Source organism: Oncorhynchus mykiss, chromosome 21 (assembly GCF_013265735.2).
Source record: "Oncorhynchus mykiss isolate Arlee chromosome 21, USDA_OmykA_1.1, whole genome shotgun sequence".
In the NCBI taxonomy this organism is placed as follows: Eukaryota; Metazoa; Chordata; class Actinopteri; order Salmoniformes; family Salmonidae; genus Oncorhynchus; species Oncorhynchus mykiss.
This window is the reverse complement of record NC_048585.1, coordinates 250,001-275,000: the sequence shown is the minus strand read 5'-3', so window position 1 is coordinate 275,000 and position 25,000 is coordinate 250,001. Positions and strand designations below refer to the sequence as shown.

Genomic DNA, 25,000 nt, shown 5'->3' with positions numbered 1-25,000 from the left:
AAGTCACACACCGCTTTCCTGCCCTCCTTCCCCCCTTCCTCCCTCCATTTCCCCCCTCTTTTATTTTGGAGAGGAAAGAGACTGATTAGAGGTGGTATTTAAAAGAAAGACAGACAGTGTTGCTTGTTAGGAAAATAAAAAGTAATCAGGTGAGTTCTGTCAATCGGCTTTTTCATTTGATGATCGTCATCAATGTTGTTGTTGTTGTTGTTGTTGTCGTGGTGATTTCAAACACCTGCGTTTTTCTACCTACTTCGCTTGCCAGCCACCTTCGTTCTTGAACAATCGTCACCATGACTACCTGGCATCCAATCAGATGTTTGTGTCACAGCACAGGTCAGAGAGCCGCTTCTCAAAGCCATGGACAACTGTCTCTCTCAGAGCTGGCTGACCTGCTCTCTGGCTGGCTGGCTGGCTGGCTAGAGTAACAGAGAGGCTGGCTAGAGTAACAGAGAGGCTGGCTAGAGTAACAGAGAGGCTGGCTAGAGTAACAGAGAGGCTGACTGGAGTAACAGAGAGGCTGGATGGAGTAACAGAGATGTGGCTGGAGTAACAGAGAGACTGGCTAGAGTAACAGAGAGGCTGGCTGGAGTAACAGAGAGGCTGGCTAGAGTAACAGAGAGGCTGGCTGGCTGGCTGGCTGGCTGACTAGATGGCTGGATGGAGTAACAGAGAGGCTGGATGGAGTAACAGAGAGCCTGGCTGGCTGAGTAAAAGAGAGGCTGTCTGGCTGGAGTAACAGAGAGGATTACTGTCTGGAGTAACAGAGAGGCTGGCTAGAGTAAAAGAGAGGCTGGCTGGAGTAACAGAGAGGCTGGCTGGCTGTCTGGAGTAACAGAGAGGCTGGCTGGAGTAACAGAGAGGCTGTCTGGCTGAGTAAAAGAGAGGCTGGCTGGCTGAGTAAAAGAGAGGCTGTCTGGCTGGAGTAACTGAGAGGCTGTCTGGCTGGAGTAACTGAGAGGCTGGATGGAGTAACAGAGAGGCTGTCTGGCTGGAGTAACAGAGAGGCTGGCTAGAGTAACAGAGAGGCTGGCTGGCTGGCTGGCTGGCTGGCTGGCAGACTAGATGGCTGGATGGAGTAACAGAGAGGCTGGCTGGCTGAGTAAAAGAGAGGCTGGCTGGCTGGAGTAACTGAGAGGCTGGCTGGCTGGAGTAACAGAGATGATTACTGTCTGGAGTAACAGAGAGGCTGGCTGGCTGGAGAAACAGAGAGGCTGGCTGGCTGGAGTAATAGAGAGGCTGACTGGCTGGAGAAACAGAGAGGATTACTGTCTGGAGTAACAGAGAGGATTACTGTCTGGAGTAACAGAGGCTGGCTCGCTGGAGTAACAGAGAGGCTGGCTGGATGGAGTAACAGAGAGGCTGGCTGGCTGGAGTAACAGAGAGGATTACTGTCTGGAGTAACAGAGAGGATTACTGGCTGGAGTAACAGAGGCTGGCTCGCTGGAGTAACAGAGAGGCTGGCTGGAGTAATAGAGAGGCTGACTGGCTGGAGAAACAGAGAGGCTGGCTGGATGGAGTAACAGAGAGGCTGGCTGGCTGGAGTAACAGAGAGGATTACTGTCTGGAGTAACAGAGAGGATTACTGGCTGGAGTAACAGAGGCTGGCTCGCTGGAGTAACAGAGAGGCTGGCTGGAGTAATAGAGAGGCTGACTGGCTGGAGTAATAGAGAGGCTGACTGGCTGGAGAAACAGAGAGGACCGCTGGAGTAACAGAGGCTGGCTGGCTGGAGTAACAGGGAGGCTGGCTGGAGTAACAGAGAGGCTGCCTGTCTGGAGTAACAGAGAGGCTGACTGGAGTAACAGAGAGGCTGGCTGGAGTAACAGAGAGGCTGGCTGGAGTAACAGAGAGGCTGTCTGGCTGGAGAAACAGAGAGGCTGGCTGAGTAATAGAGAGGCTGACTGGAGTAACAGAGAGGCTGAGTGGAGTAACAGAGAGGCTGGATGGAGTAACATAGAGGCTGACTGGAGTAACAGAGAGGCTGCCTGGCTGGAGTAACAGAGAGGCTGGCTGGAGTAACAGAGACTGGCTGGAGTAACAGAGAGGCTGACTGGAGTAACAGAGAGGCTGAGTGGAGTAACAGAGAGGCTGGCTGAGTAATAGAGAGGCTGACTGGAGTAACAGAGAGGCTGAGTGGAGTAACAGAGAGGCTGGCTGGAGTAACAGAGAGGCTGTCTGGCTGGAGAAACAGAGAGGCTGGCTGAGTAATAGAGAGGCTGACTGGCTGGAGTAACATAGAGGCTGGATGGAGTAACATAGAGGCTGACTGGAGTAACAGAGAGGCTGACTGGAGTAACAGAGAGGCTGGCTGGAGTAACAGAGAGACTGGCTGGAGTAACAGAGAGGCTGACTGGAGTAACAGAGAGGCTGGCTAGAGTAACAGAGAGACTGGCTGGAGTAACAGAGAGGCTGGATGGAGTAACATAGAGGCTGACTGGAGTAACAGAGAGGCTGGCTAGAGTAACAGAGAGGCTGGCTAGAGTAACAGAGAGGCTGACTGGAGTAACAGAGAGGCTGGCTGGAGTAACAGAGAGGCTGACTGGAGTAACAGAGAGACTGGCTGGAGTAACAGAGAGGCTGGATGGAGTAACATAGAGGCTGACTGGAGTAACAGAGAGGCTGCCTGGCTGGAGTAACAGAGAGGCTGCCTGGCTGGAGTAACAGAGAGGCTGTCTGAGTAACAGAGGCTGACTGGAGTAACAGAGAGGCTGCCTGGAGTAACAGAGAGGCTGGCTGGAGTAACAGAGAGACTGACTGGAGTAACAGAGATACTGGCTGGAGTAACAGAGAGGAAGACTGGAGTAACAGAGAGGCTGGCTGTAGTAACAGAGAGGCTGACTGTCTGGAGTAACAGAGAGGCTGGCTGGAGTAACAGAGAGGCTGTATGGCATAACAGGGAGGCTGACTGGAGTAACAGAGAGGCTGACTGGAGTAACAGAGAGGCTGCCTGGAGTAACAGAGAGGCTGGCTGGAGTAACAGAGAGGCTGCCTGGCTGGAGTAACAGAGAGGCTGTCTGAGTAACAGAGGCTGACTGGAGTAACAGAGAGGCTGCCTGGAGTAACAGAGAGGCTGGCTGGAGTAACAGAGAGACTGACTGGAGTAACAGAGATACTGGCTGGAGTAACAGAGAGGATGACTGGAGTAACAGAGAGGCTGGCTGTAGTAACAGAGAGGCTGACTGTCTGGAGTAACAGAGAGGCTGGCTGGAGTAACAGAGAGGCTGACTGGCATAACAGGGAGGCTGACTGGAGTAACAGAGAGGCTGGCTGGAGTAACAGAGAGGCTGCCTGTCTGGAGTAACAGAGAGGCTGGCTGGAGTAACAGAGAGGCTGACTGGAGTAACAGAGAGGCTGCCTGTCTGGAGTAACAGAGAGGCTGACTGTAGTAACAGAGAGGCTGACTGTCTGGAGTAACAGAGAGGCTGGCTGGAGTAACAGAGAGGCTGCCTGTCTGGAGTAACAGAGAGGCTGACTGTAGTAACAGAGAGGCTGACTGTCTGGAGTAACAGAGAGGCTGACTGTAGTAACAGAGAGGCTGACTGTCTGTAGTAACAGAGAGGCTGACTGGAGTAACAGAGAGGGTGACTGGAGTAACAGAGAGGCTGGCTGGAGTAACAGAGAGGCTGGCTGGAGTAACAGAGAGGCTGCCTGTCTGGAGTAACAGAGAGGCTGGCTGGAGTAACAGAGAGGCTGTCTGTCTGGAGTAACAGAGAGGCTGACTGTAGTAAAAGAGAGGATGCCTGTCTGGAGTAACAGAGAGGCTGGCTGGAGTAACAGAGAGGCTGCCTGTCTGGAGTAACAGAGAGGCTGGCTGGAGTAACAGAGAGGCTGCCTGTCTGGAGTAACAGAGAGGCTGACTGGAGTAACAGAGAGGCTGACTGGAGTAACAGAGAGGCTGTCTGGCTGGAGAAACAGAGAGGCTGGCTGAGTAATAGAGAGGCTATCTGGCTGGAGAAACAGAGAGGCTCGCTGGAGTAACAGAGAGGCTATCTGGCTGGAGAAACAGAGAGGCTGGCTGAGTAATAGAGACGCTATCTGGCTGGAGAAACAGAAAGGCTCGCTGGAGTAACGGAGGCTGGCTGGAGTAACAGAGAGGATTACTGTCTGGAGTAACAGAGAGCCTGGCTGGAGTAACATAGAGGCTGGCTGGAGTAACAGAGAGGCTGGCTGGAGTAACAGGGAGGCTGGCTGGAGTAACAGAGAGGATTACTGTCTGGAGTAACAGAGAGGCTGGCTGGAGTAACAGAGAGGCTGGCTGGAGTAACAGAGAGGCTGGCTGGAGTAACAGAGAGGCTGGCTGGAGAAACAGAGAGGCTGACTGACTGACTGTTTGGCTGAAACTGTTTTTCGGCGCAGAGGGCAGTCCCAAGAAACTACTCCAACCTTCTCATCCGCCTCACCTCCCTCTTCATCCCATCACCAGACCTCTCATCCTCCCTCTTCATCCCTTTACCTAAACTCTCTCCTCCCACCTATCCACCTCCCATCACCATACATCTTTCCTCTCATTCCCCTTTTCTCCCCTCCTCTAGTCCAAACCACCTCCTCTCCTGTCCTGTCCCAGCCCTGGAGACCTGCATGTTTTAATTGATTACTAGTTGATACAGTGCCAGGTTAGGCATCCTGGCTGAGTGTCTATACTTCCCTCCATCCTTCCCTTCTCTATCTCCCTCTCTTTCTATACCTCCCTCCATCCTTCCCTTCTCTCTCTATACTTCCCTCCATCCTTCCCTTCTCTCTGTCTTTACTCCTGGCCATGTGTTTTCACCAGGGCTCAGGCATTGTGGGTCCGATGTAGGGTTTCCCTCCCTCCCTGCCTCCCTCCCTCTCTCTCTCTCCCCCTCCCTGCCTCCCTCCCTCTCTCCCTCCCTGCCTGCCTCCCCCCCCCACCCTCCCTGCCTCCCCCCTCCCTCCCTCTCCCTCCCTGCCTGCCTCCCTCCCTCCCCCCTCCCTCTCTCCCTCTCTCCCTCCCTCCCTCCCCCCTCCCTGCCTGCCTCCCTGCCTGCCTGCCTCCCTACCTCCCCCCCTCCCTCTCTCTTTCCCTCCCTCCCTCCCTCTCTCCCCCCTCCCTGCCTCCCTCCCTCCCTCTCTGCCTCTCTCCCTCCCTGTCCAGTCCCAAGCAGCAGGCAACGTGGCTACTTATAGCGCCTTCATAAATCAAGCTGTCATTTTCCCGTCATGCTCGTTGGATTGCTGAGGCTCGTGGCGAATCGACTCGCAAGAGCTCTGCTCCCCACAAACTTTTGGGAAAGGGGGAGATGCAGAGAGAGAGAGAATGGCAGTGAGAGAGAGAGGCGGGAGGACAGTGAAAGAAGGAGAAAGAGGAGAGGGGGGGACAGAGAAAGAGAGAGAGAGAGAGAGAGGCGGGAAGACAGAGGAGGAAGGAGAAAGAGGAGAGGGGGGGACTGAGAAAGAGGGAGAGCGAGAGCAAGAGCGAGACAGAGAGAGAGAGAGAGAGAGAGAGAGCGAGACAGAGAGAGAGAGAGAGAGACAGAGAGCGAGAGAGAGAGAGAGAGACAGAGAGAGAGCGAGACAGAGAGAGAGACAGAGAGAGAGCGAGAGAGAGGGGTGGGGAAAGAGAGAGAGAGAGAGGGGTGGGGAAAGAGAGAGAGAGAAAGAGGAGAGAGAGCGAGACAGAGAGAGAGAAAGAGATAGAGAGAGAGAGAAGGAGAGGGAGAGAGGAGAGAGAGAGAGAGAGAGAGAGAGAGAACTAGCATTGTGTTCAGTATTGAGTCAGGAGTGAGGAAACTAGAGGAAACTAACACATCGTTTTATACGGTTCCAGGTGTGACAGACAGGGTAGCAAATGTCTGCATATCTGGTGGTGCGTTGAGCTGTTTACTAGAGTAACATACTAGAACAGAGTGTGGAAAAGTAGAGAGACTCTAAAACATGCTGAGAAACATGATGGGCTTTCCCAGTTCAGCAGTAAGGCTTCTACACAGTAGCTGACTGCCGCTGGAAATACTAGGTTAGGTTAATGCTAGGTTAGGTTAATCCTAGGTTAGGTTAATGCTAGGTTAGGTTAATGCTAGGTTAGGTTAATGCAAGGTTAGGTTAATGCTAGGTTAATGCAAGGTTAGGTTAATGCTAGGTTAGGTTAATACTAGGTTAGATTAACGCTAGGTTAATGCTAGGTTAATGCTAGGTTAATGCAATGTTAAGTTAATGCTAGGTTAATGCTAGGTTAAGTTAATGCTAGGGTAGGTTACTGCTAGGTTAATGCTAGGTTAGATTAATACTAGGGCTAGGTTAATGCTAGGTTAGATTAATACTGGGGCTAGGTTAATGCTAGGTTAGATTAATATTAGGGCTAGGTTAATGCTAGGTTAATGCTAGGTTAAGTTACTGCTAGGTTAATGCTAGGTTAATGCTAGGTTAGATTAATACTAGGGCTTGGTTAATGCTAGGTTAGATTAATACTAGGGCTAGGTTAATGCTAGGTTAGATTAATACTAGGGCTATGTTAATGCTAGGTTAATGCTAGGTTAGATTAATACTAGGGCTAGGTTAATGCTAGGTTAATGCTAGGTTAGGTTACTGCTAGGTTAATGCTAGGCTAGGTTACTGCTAGGGCTAGGTTAATGCTAGGTTATATTAACACTAGGGCTAGGTTAATGCTAGGTTAGGTTAATGCTAGGTTAGGTTCCTGCTAGGTTAATTCTAGGTTAGGTTACTGCTAGGTTAATGCTAGGTTAGATTAATACTATGGCTAGGTTAATGCTAGGTTAGGTTACTGCTAGGTTAATGCTAGGTTAATGCTAGGTTAGATTAATACTAGGGCTAGGTTAATGCTAGGTTAGATTAATACTAGGGCTAGGTTAATGCTAGGTTAGGTTACTGCTAGGTTAATGTTAGGTTATATTAATACTAGGGCTAGGTTAATGCTAGGTTAATGCTAGGTTAGATTAATACTAGGGCTAGGTTAATGCTAGGTTAATGCTAGGTTAATGCTAGGTTAATGCTAGATTAGATTAATACTGGGGCTAGGTTAATGCTAGGTTAGATTAATACTGGGGCTAGGTTAATGCTAGGTTAGATTAATACTGGGGCTAGGTTAATGCTAGGTTAGGTTACTGCTAGGTTAATGCTAGGTTAATGCTAGGTTAGATTAATACTAGGGCTAGGTTAATGCTAGGTTAGATTAATACTAGGGCTAGGTTAATGCTAGGTTAGGTTACTGCTAGGTTAATGTTAGGTTATATTAATACTAGGGCTAGGTTAATGCTAGGTTAATGCTAGGTTAGATTAATACTAGGGCTAGGTTAATGCTAGGTTAATGCTAGGTTAATGCTAGGTTAATGCTAGATTAGATTAATACTGGGGCTAGGTTAATGCTAGGTTAGATTAATACTGGGGCTAGGTTAATGCTAGGTTAGATTAATACTGGGGCTAGGTTAATGCTAGGTTAGATTAATACTAGGGCTAGGTTAATTCTAGGTTAGATTAATACTGGGGCTAGGTTAATGCAAGGTTATATTAATACTAGGGTTAGGTTAATGCTAGGTTAATGCTAGGTTAGGTTACTGCTAGGTTAGATTAATACTAGGGCTAGGTTAATGCTAGGTTAATGCTAGGTTAGATTAATACTAGGGCTAGGTTAATGCTAGGTTAATGCTAGGTTAGATTAAAACTAGGGCTAGGTTAATGCTAGGTTATCTCCAGGTTAGGGAGAGGGTGAAGTGTTAGGGAGTCAGGGGGCTGACCCGACACACACTCTCACCCCAAACAAGCTGAGAGTGGGTAAGGAGCTGACCCCACACACAGCTCACACACACACACACTCTCATCTTACACACCCCCTCTGTCCCTCACCCCTCACCCCTCAGCACCCCACACACCCTCTACAGAGCAGAGTCATCCCTCTCACCACGTGGTCAGAAACCCACTCATGAGAGGGAAGAAGAGGAGAGAAGGAGAGGAATAGAGAGAACAAGGGAGAGGGATAAGAGAGAAGGAGAGGAATAGAGAGAACAAGGGAGAGAGTTAAGAGAGAGAGAGGAGGGAGAGATACAGAGAGAAAGAGAGAGAGAGAGCGAGAGAGAGAGAAAGAGAGATATACAGAGAGAAAGAGAGAGAGCAAAAGAGAGAGAGAAAGAGAGAGAGAGAAAGAGAGAAAGAGAGAGGGAAATAGAGATATACAGAGAGAAAGAGAGAGAGAAGAGAGAAAGAGAGCGAGAGAAAGAAAGAGAAAGAGGGAAATAGAGATATACAGAGAGAAAGAGAGAAAGAGAGAGAGCAAAAGAGAGAGAAAGAGATATATAGAGAGAAAGAGAGAGAGAGAAAGAGAGAGAGAGAGGGAAATAGAGATATAAAGAGAGAGAAAGAGATATACAGAGAGAAAGAGAGAGAGAGAGAGAGAGAGGGAAAGAGAGAGAGGGAAAGAGAGAGGGAAATAGAGATATAAAGAGAGAAAGAGAGAGAGAAAGAGAGAGAGAGGGAAATATAGATATAAAGAGAGAGAAAGAGAGATATACAGAGAGAAAGAGAGAGAGAAAGAGAGAGAGGGAAAGAGAGAGGGAAAGAGAGAGGGAAATAGAGATATAAAGAGAGAAAGAGAGAGAGAAAGAGAGAGAGAGGGAAATAGAGATATACAGAGAGAAAGAGAGAGAGGGAAATATAGATATAAAGAGAGAGAGAGGGAAATAGAGATATACAGAGAGAAAGAGAGAGAGAAAGAGAGGGAAATAGAGATATACAGAGAGAAAGAGAGAGAGAGGGAAATAGAGATATACAGAGAGAGAAAAGTAATGATGGAAGGTGACAGAAGTCCTCCACCTGTTCTACTCTCTCACCCCTCCTCACCTCCCTCACCCCTCCTCATCATGACTGTCCTGGCCTTGTCACAACAGCTGAAACAATGTCCCCAAACAGACTTCACTTCTCCCCCTCCCTGTCTCCCCTGAATCTCATATGACCAATCCAGCCACCGACCCTAGCCATAGAAAAGAGGCCAGTGGAGTCAGGAGATTTCATGGGGCTGGAGGCTGAACTGAAGAACTGGCTGGAGGAATGGGGGGGGATGGGGAGGAGGATGGGGCTGGAGGCTGAACTGTAGAACTGGCTGGAGGAATGGGGGGGGGGGGGGGGGGGGGGATTGGGGAGGTATGCAACGACCCATGCAGTCCCCTGAGTCTTCAAATACTGCCATTAACATCCAGCCATATGTTGTTACACACAGACACACAGACCCCGTCTGGAGTTACAGGCACTTCCTCTCTGCAGCTCAGTCAACTGAAAATACTATCCATCCCCTCCTAACCACGCACTGCAAACACCTAGAAGCACAGACTGTCTGGAATCACAGCCACTTCCTCTCTGCAGCTCAGTCAACAGAAAACACCATCCATCCCCTCCTAACCACGCACTGCAAACACCTAGAAGCACAGACTGTCTGGAATCACAGGCACTTCCTCTCTGCAGCTCAGGCAACTGAAAACACCATCCATCCCCTCCTAATCACGCACTGCAAACACTTAGAAGCACAGACTGTCTGAATTATGCTGAACCTTTCCCACTATGTATACCAGGTTAACTGAGGGACAGACAGTGTGGTGAAGAAGGAGCAACAGCACCTCTTTAATCTCAGGAGGCTGAAGAAATTCAGCTCGGCCCCTAACTTCTACAGATGCACCATTGAGAGCATCGTGTCGTGCTGTATCACCGCCTGGTATGGCAATCGCACCGTCCACAAACGCAGGAGACATGTGAGATGGTGCGGTCAGCCTAACGCATCACCGGGGGGCACACTGCCTGCCCTCCAGGACAACTACAGCCCCCGGTGTCACAGGAAGGCCAAGGATATCATTAAGGACCTCAGCCACCCGATCCAAGACCTGTTCACCCAAATATCATCTAGATGGCGAGGTCAGTACAGGTGCATCAAAGCTGGAACCAATATTCAGAAAAACAGCTTCTATCTCCAGGCCATCAGACTGTTAAATAGTTCAGGGCAGGTAACTAGCTTCCCCCCAGTACCCTGCCCTGAACCTTAGTCACTGTTACTAGCCTCCCCCCAGTACCCTGCCCTGAACCTTAGTCACTGTTACTAGCCTCCCCCAGTACCCTGCCCTGAACCTTAGTCACTGTTACTAGCCTCCCCTAGTAACCTGCCCTGAACTATAGTCACTGTTACTAGCCTCCCCCCAGTACCCTGCCCTGAACCTTAGTCACTGTTACTAGCCTCCCCCCAGTACCCTGCCCTGAACCTTAGTCACTGTTACTAGCCTCCCCCAGTACCTTGCCCTGAACCTTAGTCACTGTTACTAGCCTCCCCTAGTAACCTGCCCTGAACTATAGTCACTGTTACTAGCCTCCACCCAGTACCCTGCCCTGAACCTTAGTCACTGTTACTAGCCTCCCCCAGTACCCTGCCCTGAACCTTAGTCACTGTTACTAGCCTCCCCCCAGTACCCTGCCCTGAACCTTAGTCACTGTTACTAGCCTCCCCCAGTACCCTGCCCTGAACCTTAGTCACTGTTACTAGCCTCCCCTAGTAACCTACCCTGAACCTTAGTCACTGTTACTAGCCTCCCCCAGTACCCTGCCCTGAACCTTAGTCACTGTTACTAGCCTCCCCCCAGTAACCTGCCCTGAACTATAGTCACTGTTACTAGCCTCCCCCAGTACCCTGCCCTGAACCTTAGTCACTGTTACTAGCCTCCCCTAGTACCCTGCCCTGAACTATAGTCACTGTTACTAGCCTCCCCCAGTACCCTGCCCTGAACCTTAGTCACTGTTACTAGCCTCCCTCCAGTACCCTGCCCTGAACCTTAGTCACTGTTACTAGCCTCCCCCAGTACCCTGCCCTGAACCTTAGTCACTGTTACTAGCCTCCCCCAGTACCCTGCCCTGAACATTAGTCACTGTTACTAGCCTCCCCCAGTACCCTGCCCTGAACCTTAGTCACTGTTACTAGCCTCCCGCAGTACCCTGCCCTGAACCTTGGTCACTGTTACTAGCCTCCCCCATTACCCTGCCCTGAACCTTAGTCACTGTTACTAGCCTCCCCCAGTACCCTGCACTGAACCTTAGTCACTGTTACTAACCTCCCCCCAGTACCCTGCCCTAAACTATAGTCACTGTTACTAGCCTCCCCCCAGTACCCTGCCCCGAACCTTGGTCACTGTTACTAGCCTCCCCCCAGTACCCTGCCCTGAACTATAGTCATGTTACTAGCCTCCACCCAGTACCCTGCCCTGAACTATAGTCACTGTTACTAGCCTCCCCCCAGTACCCTGCCCTGAACCTTAGTCACTGTTACTAGCCTCCCCCCAGTACCCTGCCCTGAACCTTAGTCACTGTTACTAGCCTCCCCCCAGTACCCTGCCCTGAACTATAGTCACTGTTACTAGCCTCCCCCAGTACCCTGCCCTGAACTATAGTCACTGTTACTAGCCTCCCCCCAGTACCCTGCCCTGAACCTTAGTCACTGTTACTAGCCTCCCCCAGTACCCTGCCCTGAACTATAGTCACTGTTACTAGCCTCCACCCAGTACCCTGAACTATAGTCACTGTTACTAGCCTCCCCCCAGTACCCTGCCCTGAACTATAGTCACTGTTACTAGCCTCCCCCCAGTACCCTGCCCTGAACCTTAGTCACTGTTACTAGCCTCCCCCCAGTACCCTGCCCTGAACCTTAGTCACTGTTACTAGCCTCCCCCAGTACCCTGCCCTGAACCTTAGTCACTGTTACTAGCCTCCCCCCAGTACCCTGCCCTGAACCTTAGTCACTGTTACTAGCCTCCCCCCAGTACCCTGCCCTGAACCTTAGTCACTGTAACTAGCCTCCCCCCAGTACCCTGCCCTGAACCTTAGTCACTGTTACTAGCCTCCCCCCAGTACCCTGCCCTGAACCTTAGTCACTGTTACTAGCCTCCCCCTAGTACCCTGCCCTGAACCTTAGTCACTGTTACTAGCCTCCCCCCAGTACCCTGCCCTGAACCTTAGTCACTGTTACTAGCCTCCCCCCAGTACCCTGCCCTGAACCTTAGTCACTGTTACTAGCCTCCCCCAGTACCCTGCCCTGAACCTTAGTCACTGTTACTAGCCTCCCCCCAGTACCCTGCCCTGAACCTTAGTCACTGTAACTAGCCTCCCCCCAGTACCCTGCCCTGAACCTTAGTCACTGTTACTAGCCTCCCCCCAGTACCCTGCCCTGAACCTTAGTCACTGTTACTAGCCTCCCCCAGTACCCTGCCCTGAACCTTAGTCACTGTAACTAGCCTCCCCCCAGTACCCTGCCCTGAACCTTAGTCACTGTTACTAGCCTCCCCCCAGTACCCTGCCCTGAACCTTAGAGCCATGCTGCCCTGTGGACATAGAGTCCTTGAACACTGGTGACTTGAATAATGTTTCCATACTGTTTAACCCACGTTAGACTGTATTCTAGCGATGGCTCACCCTACTGTTTAACCCACGTTAGACTGTATTCTAGCGATGGCTCACCCTACTGTTTAACCCACGTTAGACTGTATTCTAGCGATGGCTCACCATACTGTTTAACCCACGTTAGACTGTATTCTAGCGATGGCTCACCATACTGTTTAACCCACGTTAGACTGTATTCTAGCGATGGCTCACCATACTGTTTAACCCACGTTAGACTGTATTCTAGCGATGGCTCACCATACTGTTTAACCCACGTTAGACTGTATTCTAGCGATGGCTCACCATACTGTTTAACCCACGTTAGACTGTATTCTAGCGATGGCTCACCATACTGTTTAACCCACGTTAGACTGTATTCTAGCGATGGCTCACCATACTGTTTAACCCACGTTAGACTGTATTCTAGCGATGGCTCACCACACTGTTTAACCCACGTTAGACTGTATTCTAGCGATGGCTCACCATACTGTTTAACCCACGTTAGACTGTATTCTAGCGATGGCTCACCATACTGTTTAACCCACGTTAGACTGTATTCTAGCGATGGCTCACCACACTGTTTAACCCACGTTAGACTGTATTCTAGCGATGGCTCACCATACTGTTTAACCCACGTTAGACTGTATTCTAGCGATGGCTCACCCTACTGTTTAACCCACGTTAGACTGTATTCTAGCGATGGCTCACCCCAGACAACATGTTTAGTATCTGGATTATGTGTGTGTTGTTGTCATTGCTAGGTATTACTGCTGGAGCTACAAACACAAACATTTAGCTGCACCTACGATAACATCTGCTGCCCTGTGTCTGTACAGAACCGGGTGCGATGTGGGGACAGATCCCAGCTGTAGATATGTGATTGGGAACAGCAGGAGTAGTGGAGCACCTGTGTTCAGCAGTGAGTCATAACGCACGCACGCACACACACGTGCTCACACACACACACACACGCCGAGGACATTGGGTATTGAGAAGTTTAGTTCTAATTGTTTTCACAGAGTGAGTCTGACAGACGCTCTTGGTTTAACGTAAGATGTTTTACCTTTTAGCCTCTCTCTCTCTCTCTCTCTCTCTCTCTCTCTCTCTCTCTCTCTCTCTCTCTCTCTCTCTCTCTCTCTCTCTCTCTCTCTCTCTCTCTCTCTCTCTCTCTCTCTCTCTCTCTCTCTCTCTCTCTCTCTCTCTCTCTCTCTCTCTCTCTCTCTCTCTCTCTCTCTCTCTCTCTCTCTCTCTCTCTCTCTCTCTCTCTCTCTCTCTCTCTCTCTCTCTCTCTCTCTCTCTCTCTCTCTCTCTCTCTCTCTCTCTCTCTCTCTCTCTCTCTCTCTCTCTCTCTCTCTCTCTCTCTCTCTCCTCTCAACATTTTCTAGGCTGCTAGTCCTGAAGCACATTCTGACCACACAGTGGATTGACTGTTGCAACCGTAACACACACACACAAACCCACACCTGCACAAAAACACACAACAAAAACACTTTTACAGATGCACAATTGAGAGCATCCTGTCGGGCTGTATCACCGCCTGGTACAGCAACTGCTCCGCCCACAACCGTAAGGCTCTCCAGAGGGTCGTGAGGTCTGCACAACGCATCACCGGGGGCAAACTACCTGCCCTCCAGGACACCTACACCACCCGATGTCACAGGAAGGCCATAAAGATCATGAAGGACAACAACCACCCGAGCCACTGCCTGTTCACCCCGCTATCATCCAGAAGGCGAGGTCAGTACAGGTGCATCAAAGCTGGGACCGAGAGACTGTAAAACAGCTTCTATCTCAAGGCCATCAGACTGTTAAACAGCCACCACTAACATTGAGCGGCTGCTGCCAACACACTGACTCAGATCTCTAGCCACTTTAATAATGGAAAAATTGATGTAATAAATGTATCACTAGTCACTTTAAACAATGTCACTTTATATAATGTTTACATACCCTACATTACTCATCTCATATGTATATACTGTACTCTATACCATCTACTGCATCTTGTCTATGCCGTTCGGCCATCGCTCATCCATATATTTATATGTACATATTCTGATTCATTCCTTTACACTTGTGTGTATAAGGTAGTTGTTGTGAAATTGTTAGATTACTTGTTAGATATTACTGCATGGTCGGAAACTAGAAGCACCAGCATTTCACTACACTCGCATTAACATCTGCTAAACATGTGTATGTGACCAATAAAATTTGATTTGATTTGACACAAACACACTCAATCACACACAAACCCACACGCACACACCCAAACAAACACACACACACACACACAGGAGATGTGATATATACTGGGTTGACCCCCCCTCACAGGAGATGTGATATATACTGGGTTGACCCCCCCCCCCTCACACACACAGGAGATGTGATATATACTGGGTTGACCCCCCCCCCCCCCCCCCTCACAGGAGATGTGATATATACTGGGTTGACCCCCCCCCCCCTCACAGACACAGGAGATGTGATATATACTGGGTTGACCCCCCCCCCCCCCCCCCCCCCTCACAGGAGATGTGATATATACTGGGTTGACCCCCCCCCCCCCTCACAGGAGATGTGATATATACTGGGTTGACCCCCCCCCTCACAGACACAGGAGATGTGATATATACTGGGTTGACCCCCCCCCCCTCACACACACAGGAGATGTGATATATACTGGGTTGACCCCCCCCCCCCACCCTCACACACACAGGAGATGTGATATATACTGGGTTGACCCCCCCCCCCCTCACACACACAGGATATGTGATATATACTGGGTTGACCACCCCCCTCACAGGAGATGTGATATATACTGGGTTGACCCCCCCCCCCTCACACACACAGGAGATGTGATATATACTGGGTTGACCCCCCCCTCACAGGAGATGTTATATATACTGGGTTGACCCCCCCCCCCCCCCCTCACACACACAGGAGATGTGATATATACTGGGTTGACCCCCCCCCCCCTCCTCACACACACAGGAGATGTGATATATACTGGGTTGACCCCCCCCCCTTCTCACACACACAGGAGATGTGATATATACTGGGTTGACCCCCCCCCTTCTCACACACACAGGAGATGTGATATATACTGGGTTGACCCCCCCCCCCCCTTCTCACACACACAGGCGATGTGATATATACTGGGTTGACCTGTCACTAGAGACACCTCAACTCTTCACTCTGCTTCCCACAGATATGACTTCACCAATCACTGCAGTACCTTTCCTGTGTGCTGACACCACAAACACACACACACACACACACACACAGACACACACACACACAGACACACACACACACACAGCCAAGACAACCAGGCTTTTCATTGATCAAATGTGAGATAATTTACTGCAGTGGCTGGCAGAAGTGGGAGGCAGAGAGAAAGAGAGAGTGTGTTACTCAGTGTGTGTGTGTGTAATGTGTGTGTGTGTAATATGTGTGTGTGTGTGTGTAATGTGTGTGTGTGTGTGTTTGTCGGTGTTTCTGTGTGTGTTTGTCGGTGTTTCTGTGTGTGTGTGTGTTTGTCTGTGTTTCTGTGTGTGTGTGTGTGTTTCTGTGTGTGTGTGTGTGTGTGTGTGTGTGTGTGTTTGTCGGTGTTTCTGTGTGTGTTTGTCGGTGTTTCTGTGTGTGTGTGTGTCGGTGTTTCTGTGTGTGTGTGTGTCGGTGTTTCTGTGTGTGTGTGTCGGTGTTTCTGTGTGTGTTTGTGTGTGTGTGTCGGTGTTTCTGTGTGTGTGTGTGTGTGTGTGTGTGTGTGTGTGTGTGTGTGTGTGTGTGTGTATGTCGGTGTTTCTGTGTGTGTGTGTGTGTGTGTGTGTGTGTGTGTGTGTGTGTGTGTGTGTGTGTTTCTGCGTTCTCGCTCTGTGTTAGTAGGGGGGATATCTTCGCCAGCTGAATCCAGATTGATGACTACACGGCCCAGCGGCGGCAGCGTCTGGTAAACGTTGGCCTGCAGAGAACACCATCCCCCGCTGGTCACTAATGGTACAGCCCTGGAGCTGCTTCTGGACTGGAACCAAGGACCGGACCATCCAACCGTGGCAGGAATAGAGGGGGGGTGAGTGGCTAGCTGGCATATCATGGGCAGAGGTAGGTTGAGGTGGGTAGAGGTGGGTTAATGGGGCAGTAATGATAGCTGGTCTCGGTAGTCAGGTGGGTTCAGGTGGGGAGAGGCAGTAATGATAGCTGGTCTAGGTAGAGAGGTGGGCAGAGGCAGTAATGATAGCTGGTCCAGGTAGACAGGTGGGTAGTGATAGTGATAGCTGGTCCAGGTAGACAGGTGAGTAGTGATAGTGATTGTGATAGCTGGTCTAGGTAGACAGGTGGGTAGTGATAGCTGGTCTAGGTAGACAGGTGAGTAGTGATAGTGATTGTGATAGCTGGTCTAGGTAGACAGGTGGGTAGTGACAGTGATAGCTGGTCCAGGTAGACAGGTGGGTAGTGATAGTGATAGCTGGTCCAGGTAGACAGGTGGGTAGTGATAGTGATAGCTGGTCCAGGTAGACAGGTGAGTAGTGATAGTGATAGCTGGTCCAGGTAGACAGGTGGGTAGTGATAGTGATAGCTGGTCTAGGTAGACAGGTGAGTAGTGATAGTGATAGTGATAGCTGGTCCAGGTAGACAGGTGAGTAGTGATAGTGATAGCTGGTCCAGGTAGACAGGTGGGTAGTGATAGTGATAGCTGGTCGAGGTAGACAGGTGAGTAGTGATAGTGATAGCTGGCCTAGGTAGACAGGTGAGTAGTGATAGTGATAGCTGGTCTAGGTAGACAGGTGGGTAGTGATAGTGATAGACAGGTAAAGTAAATTGAAGACAGCAGGTGTTACATGGTTAGGTAGGTAGACTGTATGAGGCAGGTAAACAGGAGGAGATGGGCTGTGAAAGAGAAAGAGAGGAGAAGAGAGGGGGAGGGAGGAGAGAGGTTGGAGTTTAAGAGGCAAGTCTGTCAACACTGAGACTACATCCTGATCTTGTCTGTCAACACTGAGACTTCAGCCTGATCTTGTCTGTCAACACTGAGACTACAGCCTGATCTTGTCTGCCAACACTGAGACTACAGCCTGATCTTGTCTGCCAACACTGAGACTACAGCCTGATCTTGTTGGTCAACACTGAAACTACAGCCTGATGCAGTTGTGCTGCTCTACATAACATTGAACACTGACTGCCCAGGAACACTACTGAAGGAAGGCAGAAAAGGACTAGAATAAAATACTGTGGTAAAATACTGTAATGACATAGTGTAGTATAATAGTGTAATACAATAGTGTAGTATAATAGTGTAGTACAATAGTGTAGTATAATAGTGTAGTATAATAGTGTAGTATAATAGTGTAGTATAATAGTTTAGTATAACAGTGTAGTATAATAGTGTAGTATAATAGTGTAGTATACTGGTGTAGTATAATAGTGTAATATAATAGTGTATTATAATAGTGTATTATAATAGTGTAGTATAATAGTGTAGTATAATAGTGTAGTATAATAGTGTAGTATAATAGTGTAGTATAATAGTGTAATACAACAGTGTAGTATAATAGTGTAGTATAATAGTGTAGTATAATAGTGTAGTATAATAGTTTAGTATAACAGTGTAGTATAATAGTGTAGTATAATAGTGTAGTATACTGGTGTAGTATAATAGTGTAATATAATAGTGTATTATAATAGTGTAATATAATAGTGTATTATAATAGTGTAGTATAATAGTGTAGTATAATAGTGTATTATAATAGTGTATTATAATAGTGTAGTATAATAGTGTAGTATAATAGTGTAATATAATAGTGTAGTATAATAGTGTAATATAATAGTGTAGTATAATAGTGTAATACAATAGTGTAATATAATAGTGTAGTATAATAGTGTAATATAATAGTGTATTATAATAGTGTAATATAATAGTGTAGTATAATAGTGTATTATAATAGTGTAGTATAATAGTGTAGTATAATAGTGTAATATAATAGTGTAGTATAATAGTGTAATACAATAGTGTAATATAATAGTTTAGTATAATAGTGTATTATAAGTGTAATATAATAGTGTAGTATAATAGTGTAGTATAATAGTGTATTATAATAGTGTAGTATAATAGTGTAGTATAGTGTAATATAATAGTGTAGTATAATAGTGTAGTATAATAGTGTAGTATAATAGTGTAATACAATAAGTGTAATATAATAGTGTAATATAATAGTGTAATATAATAGTGTAGTACAATAGTGTAGTATAATGGTGTAATACAGTAAGTGTAATATAATAGTGTAGTATAATAGTGTATTATAATAGTGTAATATAATAGTGTATTATAATAGTGTAATATAATAGTGTAGTATAATAGTGTAGTATAATAGTGTATTATAATAGTGTAATATAGTGTATTATAATAGTGTAATATAATAGTGTAGTATAATAGTGTAGTATAATAGTGTATTATAATAGTGTAGTATAATAGTGTAGTATAATAGTGTAATATAATAGTGTAATATAGTGTATTATAATAGTGTAGTATAATAGTGTAATATTATAGTTTATTATAATAGTGTAGTATAATAGTGTATTATAATAGTGTAATATTATAGTGTAGTATAATAGTGCATTGTAATAGTGTAGTATAATAGTGTATTATAATAGTGTAGTATAATAGTGTATTATAATAGTGTAGTATAATAGTGTATTATAATAGTGTAATATAATAGTGTAGTATAATAGTGTAGTATAATAGTGTATTATAATAGTGTAGTATAGTAGTGTATTATAATAGTGTAGTATAATAGTGTAGTATAATAGTGTAGTATAATAGTGTAGTATAATAGTGTAGTAAAATAGTGTAGTATAATAGTGTAATATAATAGTGTAGTATAATAGTGTAGTATAATAGTGTAGTATAATAGTGTATTGTAATAGTGTAATATAATAGTGTAGTATAATAGTGTATTATAATAGTGTAATATAATAGTGTAGTATAATAGTGTAGTATAATAGTGTATTATAATAGTGTATTATAATAGTGTAGTATAATAGTGTATTATAATAGTGTAGTATAATAGTGTAGTATAATAGTGTAGTATAACAGTGTAGTATAATAGTGTAGTATAATAGTGTATTATAATAGTGTAGTATAATAGTGTATTATAATAGTGTAATATAATAGTGTATTATAATAGTGTAATATAATAGTGTATTATAATAGTGTAGTATAATAGTGTAGTATAATAGTGTATTATAATAGTGTAGTATAATAGTGTATTATAATAGTGTAGTATAATAGTGTATTATAATAGTGTATTATAATAGTGTATTATAATAGTGTAATATAATAGTGTATTATAATAGTGTAGTATAATAGTGTAGTATAATAGTGTAATATAATAGTGTATTATAATAGTGTAATATAATAGTGTATTATAATAGTGTAGTATAATAGTGTAGTATAATAGTGTATTATAATAGTGTATTATAATAGTGTATTATAATAGTGTAATATAATAGTGTAATATAATAGTGTATTATAATAGTGTAATATAATAGTGTATTATAATAGTGTAATATAATAGTGTATTATAATAGTGTAGTATAATAGTGTAATATAATAGTGTAGTATAACAGTGTAGTATAATAGTGTAGTATAATAGTGTATTATAATAGTGTATTATAATAGTGTAATATAATAGTGTATTATAATATTGTAATATAATAGTGTAGTATAATAGTGTATTATAATAGTGTATTATAATAGTGTATTATAATAGTGTAGTATAATAGTGTATTATAATAGTGTATTATAATAGTGTAGTATAATAGTGTAGTATAATAGTGTATTATAACAGTGTAGTATAATAGTGTATTATAATAGTGTAGTATAATAGTGTAGTATAATAGTGTAGTATAATAGTGTATTATAATAGTGTAGTATAATGGTGTATTATAATAGTGTAGTATAATAGTGTATTATAATAGTGTAATATAATAGTGTAAATAGTATAAAAAGTGTAGCATGAAAATACAGTCTTTAAAAAGGCATGTTACATCTAACATCTCTGTCAGCATCTGTCAGTCAGATAAACTAAATAAAACGAAGAGGAATACATGTAAACCCACCCAATCTCTCTCTCTCTCTCTTTCTCTCTCTCTTCTGCCCTGTCCTGTCCTTACAGGCCTCAGTCTCAGGGCTAGTTAGCAGTACAGAGAGGAGGTGAAGAAAGAGAGCGAGAGAGTGAGAGAGGAGCCTGGTAGAGGCTTTAGTTTGGATCCAGCCTGGTGGTGTCTGCAGCCTGCAGCCCGCTAGCTGTCACTATAATTGCTGCGAGCGTGGCCAGGCTCCCTGGGGGGAGGCAGTGTGAAATCCTGATATGATATGTACCATTAACTAAACGCCCAAATCCCCATGCAGCAGCAGGATAGCTCCCTGCTACAGACAGACACAGGGAGGAGAGAGAGAGAGAGAGAGAGAGAGAGAGAGAGAGAGAGAGAGAGAGAGAGAGAGAGAGAGAGAGAGAGAGAGAGAGAGAGAGAGAGAGAGAGAGGGGGGGGGGAGAGGGCTAGAGAGAGAGAGAGAGAGGGGGAGAGAGAGAGAGGGGAGAGAGAAAGAGAGAGAGTGAGAGGGGGGGAGAGAGAGAGAGAGAGAGAGAGAGAGAGAGAGAGAGAGAGAGAGAGAGAGAGAGAGAGGAGGGTGAGGAGAGAGAGGGCTAGAGAGAGAGAGAGAGAGAGAGGGGAGAGAGAAAGAGAGAGAGTGAGAGGGGGGGGAGAGAGAGAGAGAGAGAGAGAGAGAGGGGAGAGAGAAAGAGAGAGAGTGAGAGGGGGGGAGAGAGAGAGAGAGAGAGAGAGAGAGGGGAGAGAGAAAGAGAGAGAGTGAGAGGGGGGGGGAGAGAGAGAGAGAGAGAGAGAGAGAGAGAGAGGAGGGTGAGGAGAGAGAGGGCTAGAGAGAGAGAGAGAGGGGGGAGAGAGAGAGAGATAATATCACATTTGAAAGGTCTCTATTCCTCTGTAACTGTTGTAGTAACATTTACTGGTCATATTGTATTGTTTGTTTCACTTTATATATTATCTACCTCACTTGCTTTGGCAATGTTAACATATGTTTCCCATGCCAATAAAGCCCCTTGTATTGAATTGAGAGAGAGAGGAACAGAGAGAGACAGAGATGAAGAGGGTGAGGGAAGGGTGAAAAGACTGCAGACAGAGATGAAGGGGTTGAGAGGGAAGGGTGAGAAGACTGCAGACAGAGATGAAGGGGGTGAGAGGGAAGGGTGAGAAGACTGCAGACAGAGATGAAGGGGGTGAGAGGGAAGGGTGAGAAGACTGCAGACAGAGATGAAGGGGGTGAGAGGGAAGGGTGAGAAGACTGCAGACAGAGATGAAGGGGGTGAGAGGGAAGGGTGAGAAGACTGCAGACAGAGATGAAGGGGTTGAGAGGGAAGGGTGAGAAGACTGCAGACAGAGATGAAGGGGTTGAGAGGGAAGGGTGAGAAGACTGCAGACAGAGATGAAGGAGGTGAGAGGGAAGGGTGAGAAGAGTGCAGACAGAGATGAAGGGGTTGAGAGGGAAGGGTGTGAAGACTGCAGACAGAGATGAAGGGGTTGAGAGGGAAGGGTGAGAAGACTGCAGACAGAGATGAAGGGGGTGAGAGGGAAGGGTGAGAAGACTGCAGACAGAGATGAAGGGGGTGAGAGGGAAGGGTGAGAAGACTGCAGACAGAGATGAAGGGGGTGAGAGGGAAGGGTGAGAAGACTGCAGACAGAGATGAAGGGGGTGAGAGGGAAGGGTGAGAAGACTGCAGACAGAGATGAAGGGGGTGAGAGGGAAGGGTGAGAAGACTGCAGACAGAGATGAAGGGGGTGAGAGGGAAGGGTGAGAAGAGTGCAGACAGAGATGAAGGGGGTGAGAGGGAAGGGTGAGAAGAGTGCAGACAGAGATGAAGGGGGCGAGAGGGAAGGGTGAGAAGACTGCAGACAGAGATGAAGGGGGTGAGAGGGAAGGGTGAGAAGAGTGCAGACAGAGATGAAGGGGGTGAGAGGGAAGGGTGAGAAGACTGCAGACAGAGATGAAGGGGGTGAGAGGGAAGGGTGAGAAGAGTGCAGACAGAGATGAAGGAGGTGAGAGGGAAGGGTGAGAAGAGTGCAGACAGAGATGAAGGGGGCGAGAGGGAAGGGTGAGAAGAGTGCAGACAGAGATGAAGGAGGTGAGAGGGAAGGGTGAGAAGAGTGCAGACAGAGATGAAGGGGGCGAGAGGAGCTCAGGGTCGTTGCCACGGAACCAATACTATAAAATATATTAAATCAATCAGCTGAGGTCTGAGATAGAGGGAGGCTCATATCAAGAGTGAACTGTTCTAGTGCCTATCTCTCTCTCCCCCCTCCATTTATCCACCCCCCCACTCCCCTCTCTCTCCCTCTCTCCACCCCCTCTCTCCCCCTCCCTCTCCTATTCTCCACCCCCTCTCTCTCCCTTTCTCCACCCCCTCTCTCCCCCCTCCATTTATCCACCCCCCCACTCCCCTCTCTCTCCCTCTCTCCACCCCCTCTCTCCCCCTCCCTCTCCCTTTCTCCACCCCCTCTCTCTCCCTTTCTCCACCCCCTCTCTCCCCCTCCCTCTCTCCTATTCTCCACCCCCCCCCCCCCCCTCTTTCTCTCCAGTCCCAGCTGCTCTCCAGTCCAGTCCAATCCCAGGGAGAGAGCCCCCTCTGTCTGTGACAGGTGTAGGTGCAGGCTGAGGGACACATGGACCTCAAGCCGATGGCCACTGATAATGACTGACACTGTGTCATGGAGCTGAGTCATCCAAGCCTGTCCTTTTCAACTCAGAGAACATTCAACCAAAGCATAACGGGAGAACAGTGCAGATCTAGGATCTTCATTTGATCACTATCACGGCAGACAATGCAGACTGGTAGTGTATTCAAGGTTTAAAAGACTTCTGAAGTTTGTAATTTCCACGTTAAATGTAAACTTATAATTATAATTCACATAATAATTTGCATTTCCTGTTGCTGCAGGATTCTTTTCCTGTTTAAAGCAAACTGGCTCAAATGAAGATCCTCCATCAGTATCTGTCCAGTTACCGTTTGTACACATATATCAGTATAAAACATGTGTTTTTACAGAGGACTGTAAACCATTAGCAGTAGATCGCCCTGCAGCTACAGAGAGTGGAGTTTTCTGCTGCTGTGCTGTTGGTGTAGACTAATGAATGCTATCCTGCTGCCTGATCCTTTCTGCCTGCTCCCTGCTGCTTTCTGCCTGCTCCTTTCTGCCTGCTGCCTGCTCCTTTCTGCCTGTTGCCTGCTCCTTTCTGCCTGCTGCCTGCTCCTTTCTGCCTTTCTGCCTGCTCCTTTCTGCCTTTCTGCCTGCTCCTTTCTGCCTGCTGCCTGCTCCTTTCTGCATGCTGCCTTCTCCTTTCTGCCTTTCTGCCTGCTCCTTTCTGCCTGCTGCCTGCTCCTTTCTGCCTGCCGCCTGCTCCTTTCTGCCTTACTGCCTGCTCCTTTCTGCCTGCTGCCTGCTCCTTTCTGCCTTTCTGCCTGCTCCTTTCTGCCTGCTGCCTGCTCCTTTCTGCCTGTTGCCTGCTCCTTTCTGCCTGTTGCCTGCTCCTTTCTGCCTGCTGTCTGCTCCTTTCTGCCTTTCTGCCTGCTCCTTTCTGCCTTTCTGCCTGCTCCTTTCTGCCTTTCTGCCTGCTCCTTTCTGCCTGCTGCCTGCTCCTTTCTGCATGCTGCCTTCTCCTTTCTGCCTTTCTGCCTGCTCCTTTCTGCCTGCCGCCTGCTCCTTTCTGCCTTTCTGCCTGCTCCTTTCTGCCTAGTTCCTGCTCCTTTCTGCCTGCTGCCTGTTGCCTGCTCCTTTCTGCCTGCTGCCTGTTGCCTGCTGCTTGCTGCCTGTTGCCTGCTGCCTGTTGCCTGCTGCCTGTTGCCTGTTCCCTGCTCCCTGGTCCTTTCTACCTGCTGCCTGCTCCTTTCTGCCTGCTGCCTGTTGCCTGTTGCCTGCTGCCTGTTGCTTGTTGCCTGTTGCCTGTTGCCTGTTGCCTGCTGCCTGCTGCCTGTTGCCTGTTGCCTGCTGCCTGTTGCCTGCTCCCTGCTCCTTTCTGCCTGCTCCCTGCTCCTTTCTGCCTGCTGCCTGCTCCTTTCTGCCTTTCTGCCTGCTCCTTTCTGCCTGCTGCCTGCTCCTTTCTGCCTGTTGCCTGTTCCTTTCTGCCTGCTGCCTGCTCCTTTCTGCCTTTCTGCCTGCTCCTTTCTGCCTTTCTGCCTGCTCCTTTCTGCCTGCTGCCTGCTCCTTTCTGCATGCTTCCTTCTCCTTTCTGCCTTTCTGCCTGCTCCTTTCTGCCTGCTCCTTTCTGCCTGCCGCCTGCTCCTTTCTGCCTGCTCCTTTCTGCCTGCTGCCTGCTCCTTTCTGCCTGCTCCTTTCTGCCTGCTGCCTGCTCCTTTCTGCCTTTCTGCCTGCTGCCTGCTCCTTTCTGCCTGCTGCCTGCTCCTTTCTGCCTTTCTGCCTGCTCATTTCTGCCTGCTCCTTTCTGCCTGCTGCCTGCTCCTTTCTGCCTGGAAGGAAGGATAGGAGATAGAGATGGAGATAGAGACACGGAGGAAGGAGAGGGATAGAGATGGAGATAGAGACAGGGAGGAAGGAGAGAGATAG

General features: G+C 47.4%; 1 protein-coding gene and 1 long non-coding RNA gene across 2 annotated transcripts in view; one reads left to right on the top strand and one right to left on the bottom strand.

The window, feature by feature from the left end:
* The window catches only part of LOC118942821 (protein Wnt-5b), a 239,446-nt gene that overhangs the window by 189,574 nt on the left and 24,872 nt on the right, over nucleotides 1-25,000 (bottom strand). The gene's annotated exons all lie outside the window — the stretch shown is intronic.
* On the top strand, nucleotides 9,366-13,887 carry LOC118942822. Its single transcript, XR_005038451.1, has 3 exons — nucleotides 9,366-9,868; nucleotides 13,207-13,289; nucleotides 13,756-13,887. It is a non-coding gene; the product is annotated as an uncharacterized LOC118942822 (long non-coding RNA).